The sequence below is a fragment of the Vanessa cardui genome, chromosome 7, assembly GCF_905220365.1.
Source record: "Vanessa cardui chromosome 7, ilVanCard2.1, whole genome shotgun sequence".
Taxonomy (NCBI): domain Eukaryota; kingdom Metazoa; phylum Arthropoda; class Insecta; order Lepidoptera; family Nymphalidae; genus Vanessa; species Vanessa cardui.
In genome coordinates, this window is record NC_061129.1 from 14,633,448 (window position 1) to 14,639,447 (window position 6,000).

The following is a 6,000-nucleotide window of genomic DNA, read 5'->3' on the forward strand; positions in this document are numbered from 1 at the left end:
GGGTTTAATAAGTACTCCAATTAAAATTATTATCGATTATTACAAAAAGTCCCACGTCTCATGTTTATGAAACTGTTTTAATAGAATTAATACTGTTGTTCGTTTCTTATCGTCTTGTTTTCTTCGTCAGCTCTCATAGAAATTGGAACAGCGCACCGTTTTGCAATCTCTATTGAATCAGCTTTTATGGAACACTTAAGATTTTGATTGAGAGCATTAATAACATCAAAACACTATATATGCATTGTGATTAACCAAATAGCGGATGTGTTTTTTGTGATCGTTGCATGAAGATACAGATCTCTTTAAGTTAAGTACGAGTATACGCCTAGAGTCAACGTTGGATAAAAATTTAAAGTCACCAAAAAATTGGAAAATTTTTTGGTGACTTTAAATTTTTATCCATTCAGATATTCCATCTGAATGGTAAAATAAACTCAGAAGTTATTTTCTTCCTCATATCGAAATAATATACTTTAACCTTTTTATGTAATACCTTCATCGATCGCCTATCACGATGCTTTGCTTTTTGGCGCGAAGCTCCGGACATACAATTTCTGATTCAGAAAAAATGCCAGAAAAAATATATTATTCTTTTTAAGTGCTTAATGTAATTGTGTTTATTATATGTTTTATAAAATTAAATAGTTATTTGGTCTGTAAGAATATAGTTTATACTATAAAATGTTTATACATAATCTGAATGGAAAAAAAAGAATACGATCAACAATAATTAACTAAAAATAAAATAATATAATATAATAATATAATAAATCCTATGGAATTTCAATAAGAATATTAGAATGTACTCGAGCGCGCCATAACCCAACAAACAAACAAAAATTGAGGTTATTGTGACATTGTTTAATTTTGAAAATAAAATGAAATATTGTTTACTCATATTAATTGCTGTATTAATACAATTATATGTTCAAACGTCAATTTACTACGCTTCAAAGCGTGAAATGAACACACGCGATATACGTGCCACATACTTGGAATATCACAAAATAACAATAGATTAAAAATAACAATTCAGATAGGTTAGTTTACAGAAACAAAATAAAAAAGTCATACATACATACACACACTGATTATATAGCTTTTATGGTTCGATAACATTTTTTATTTCTTTTGGCGCGAACTTTAAAGCTTGGTGGAATTAAATTAACTCTAGATTATAATCAGCTTGGTGATCGCTTTCATATGATAATATTGTAATCTATAATAACTAAATAAGAATTTTAAAAAATATAACCATATTCATTTGTAAATAAATAAAAAAAAAACATAAAAATTATCTACGTTTGATTTAAAAATTCAATGAAATATTTGTTTTATTTAAATAAAACTGGGGTTTCCGAGCCAAATATTCATAAATCATTAGTTCGTAATATTTTTCAATTGTTACAATTTTCACCAAACAGTTATTACTGAAATCAATAAATAAAAAAAAAACCATATTTAAAATGTTGAAATAAAATATTTTTTATAATTCTTACATTTTTTAATTTAACCACTCGTGTAAATTTAGAAATCATTAAAAATTGCCCTAATAGTTAAAATTCAATTATAGGTGAGATACAATCATTTTATGCATATGCTGTGTCGGTGTACTAATTCTCTGGGAACATAATGTGGCCTAAAGCTTACAACTAAACTAAACCTATTTTGTTTACTTATACAGAAACATTTTTAAGAGATGAAAGAAATCGTTGCATAACTATCATTCAAATCAATATCCCGGAACGCATCCTCTTGTAACCATCAAACGAATAAAAAACATAAATAGAGAACCTCTGTGTTATTACTATTACATTCTTCAATATTTCCAATCGTTCGCACCAAATTATTATTTATTCAAGGCGTTAAAATACTTGTATTGATCTCTCTCTGCAATTACGTTCCCGACAAAGGTGTCATAAACGTTTGGGATACGGACGATTTTATTGTTTTTAAGAATTACGTTTCGTTTCATGTTCGTGATAGTCATTTTAAATCCCAAAATTTAAAAAGTAAAGTTACTTTAATCCTCTATGCGGATTGTTTACGACTTGCTTAGTGTCTGCGGATTCAAAGACAAAACGCATTGTCAGTTTACAACTACTTACGTCTTGCGACGTTAAGGATTGATAAAGTACATGATGTATTTAGCTTGTATTTTATTAAATACCAGGTTTATGTGTTTTATAGGTAAATGCACAATATAGTCTCTCGTGTTAAATTTACCTTTAAAACAGTAAACATAAATTATAAGATTGGCAAAATATTAAGAAGTGCTGACTTGTATTGTGATTAATGTCATTTACTTTCAATTTTTTATGGTAATTATAGTCGAATACCTTTAAAGAATCAGGAACTGAAAGTACGTGAGTCACAAAATGAAAACACCTTGTCGTACAAACTACGAAACAGATTCAAAGATGATTCATTTTACGTGTGGTAAATAATTTATATATTCGTAATATAATAAATCAAATAAATTATGTTAAGAACCTACAAAAAATACCACATCAACCTACACAACGATTACAAAAAGTGCATTACCTACAATAAAACTTACGCTGTTTATAAAGCAAAAGATACAACAAAAAACAACTACAAGAACTGTAGAATACGCTTAATAAATACTAAGTAACTCAAAGTTACGATACAAGAGATAATAAATCCCTTTGAAGAAGTTCATCTGAAGGTCAAGAGTAAACCCAATATAAACACTCAAAAGCAATTAAATTTAGATCACTTGAGAAATTCCACCAGCGATCGAGGGTAAAACAAGCAGCCATAGCTGAGGGCAGACTCCTTAACTACATAAAGTACTTTGAAACCACAAATCACAATGGATTATAAAACTGGTATATATTTTCTCAAAGATAAATAAGATATTTTCAAAATAACTTACCGGTCACAATAATTCCAGTCACAATATAAAAAAGCACAAATTCAGCCCTTCAGGGCGACCACTTGTAAACGTATTCCATAGCACATTTCACACAAATATGTCAATAGAAACACAGCACGGGGAATACATCGATAGCGCGCACAGTACTGCAAACGTCGCGACACGAGCGTCGCGCGCGGAGGTTCGGCGCGAAATGAATAACAGAGCGACCGCCCCCGCTGGGCTTGAGGCTGCGCATGCGACGGTCTCTGATTTCCGAACCAAGCGCATAACTTTAAAATTAAAACAATTGATTAACATTTATGTATGCTATGTGTTTATTATAATAGCAATTCTTATAATCTGATAGTAATCACTAAACGGAAGTTCCTGGACGATGCCTTCGTGTGTGGTCTAAAGGTCATTGATCTTACAATACAGAATAAATAAAATTTTAACAAAAAGAAAAACCGACTTCAAACAAAACACTATTTTAAAACAAATGAATATGCACGAAAAAGTAATAAAAATAATTGCGTATTCAACATATTTTTTAGAGTCTTCCTAAGTTAAATGAAATGAAAAATATTAGACTACTTAAAAGTCGATTAACGATTATATCATGTAGTTATAATTATTGGTATATTTGGAGCCGGTGTCAGCCACGGTGCCCTTGCCCCAACAATCAAAAGAAGCGATACGAGCCCCTTGATTGATCCAGTATATTATTGCGTAAAAGGTAATTTGTAAAAAACATATTTGTTAAAGTATTCTCGTATTGTTTTTTTGATAGATATACTGTAGGGTTTTATTGGCTGACACCGACTCCAAATATAACAATAATTATAACTACATGATATAATCGTTAATCGACTTTTAAGTAGTCTAATATTTTTCATTTCATTTAACTTAGGAAGACTCTAAAAAATATGTTGAATACGCAATTATTTTTATTACTTTTTCGTGCATATTCATTTGTTTTAAAATAGTGTTTTGTTTGAAGTCGGTTTTTCTTTTTGTTAAAATTTTATTTATTTTTTGATTTTAAGTGAAGCTGATGTTGACTAACTAATTTTTTTGAATATGGATAGATTAAGCGTTCTGTTTATATGAGTCAGAAACTACTTCGAGGACAATTTCAAAGGAAACTTGCGAATAAAGCAAAAATAGACTTTCGAAAATGCGGATTTAATACGTCACGCGGCGTAAAATACAAGGATCCCTCGAAAGAGCTGTAATCGAACTCAGCAAAAAAACTTTGAAAAAGACCAACTATATTTCGTACATCATATGACATCACATCACATACACAAAATTTGATTAAAGATAGTAAGAAATTCTGCCCCATATCGCACCCTAACTGCGAGCCGTATAGGAGTTCCATCACTACATAGAATAAAACAAAGTCGCTTTCTCTGTCCCTATATCTTTAAATCTACGCAACGGATTTTGATGCGGTTTTTTTTAAAAGATAGTGTGATTCAAGGGGAAGGTTTGTGTATATAATACATGAACAATATAGTAAAGAAACACTGATAATTTTAGAAGTTTGCGATGTGATGTCGTATATAAACAAATTCTGTAGTATATTTAGTATCAGTATTGCACCCGTGCGAAGCCAGGGTGGGTAGCTAGTTGATTATAATATTCGACTATGATAATTACATAAACATAACCACATTACGGAAGGTGACTCAAATATACAAATAACCTATAAATAAAAGATTCGACCGAGTATCGCTAACGTGCTCCTCAGAATTGTTCCGTTCCCTTCCGTTCCGTTACTTTGTCATGGATCCTGTACTCAAAACCTTACCCAACTTTCACCAAATTACCCTTGAAGTATATATTTTATAATACAAAAAGAATTATCAAAATTGGTTAACGTGATTTTCAGTTATTCACCTATTTGACGCGCATATACATAAGGCAAATTTAAGACTTATGTCGTTTTAACATTGATACCATCTTCGGAAAAAAAAATAAAAAAAATGGGACCCCACGGGAAGCACTACCTTTCAAACAAAAAAAAAATTATCAAAATCGGTCCACCCAGTGAAAAGTTATGAGGAAACAAACATAAAAAAAAAAAAAAAAAAAAAAAAAAAAAAAAAAAAACAGACGAATTGATAACCTCCTCCTTTTGGAAGTCGGTTGAAAAATACATAGATTCGAAATCTTAAATAGAACAACATATGGACAACCTGCTATGTACTAATAATTAATTTATATTATTCTGTAAAACTACTACAAAGTTTGGTTGAATCTAGCAAGCAGTTCCAACGCACGAAGGTTAGACATCTTGTAAAATTACTCTTTGTATTTTCTTAGGTTTAATAGTTGCTAAGAAAATTAACGAGAGACAGACATATGATATATGATATGATGCTCAAAGTCTGCCTTTTGAACGAGACAAAATATCCGAAATCTTAGCTCATCGTTTAATTATTATTTAAGACTGAAAAATAAGATAATAAGACTTTTTATATATACAAAAAATCTTGCTAAAAAGTTATGACAAATTAAATTAAATTACAGTTTTAAACCATAAAAACTACAATAAATTGTAATTTCCTCGAATTAGTGCATCAATAGCTAAACATTTTGAAAGAGTTTTTATTCGAGGCGCAAAGTATTTCTGAACAATATTTTCCTCAGATTTAATAGTTTTTACCTCGTGACGTACATCTTATAAATACAGAGAACTGGTTTCATGATCCAGATCGTTAATGACAGCTCTATCACGACTCTACTTTGATAGACTATGGAACATCTACTTTACATACATATATCGGTATGACATCGAAAAATTATGCAAATAACCCTTTAGTCTAAAAGTCTTTGAAAAGGACACTGGGAGATGGAAACAAGGCTAAGGGCTTATTGAATGTATTGATTGTACTTATAGAACTTATTCCAACTCGCGGACTAAATGTGCATGCAGATTTCCATCCGACACGTGCAGGTTGCCTCACGATGTTTTCCTTCGCCAGCGAGCACGAGAAGAATATAAACACTTGTTCGAAGCAATCTTTGGTTAGCAATAATTGGATTTTAACCATTCGACGATCTCGGCTTTAGTCCGGCTCAATCTTAATCAGTCGACTAAGCATTAGGAT

The 6,000-nt window shown here is 30.7% G+C and overlaps 1 protein-coding gene across 1 annotated transcript in view; it reads right to left on the reverse strand.

Moving 5' to 3' along the window:
• The window catches only part of LOC124531287, a 63,660-nt gene extending 60,523 nt beyond the window's left edge, over positions 1-3,137 (reverse strand). Inside the window, exon 1 of the mRNA XM_047105799.1 lies at positions 2,903-3,137. The gene's annotated coding sequence lies outside the window, so the exon portion shown is untranslated. The remainder of the gene's footprint in view (positions 1-2,902) is intronic.
• Positions 3,138-6,000: the final 2,863 nt, after the last annotated feature.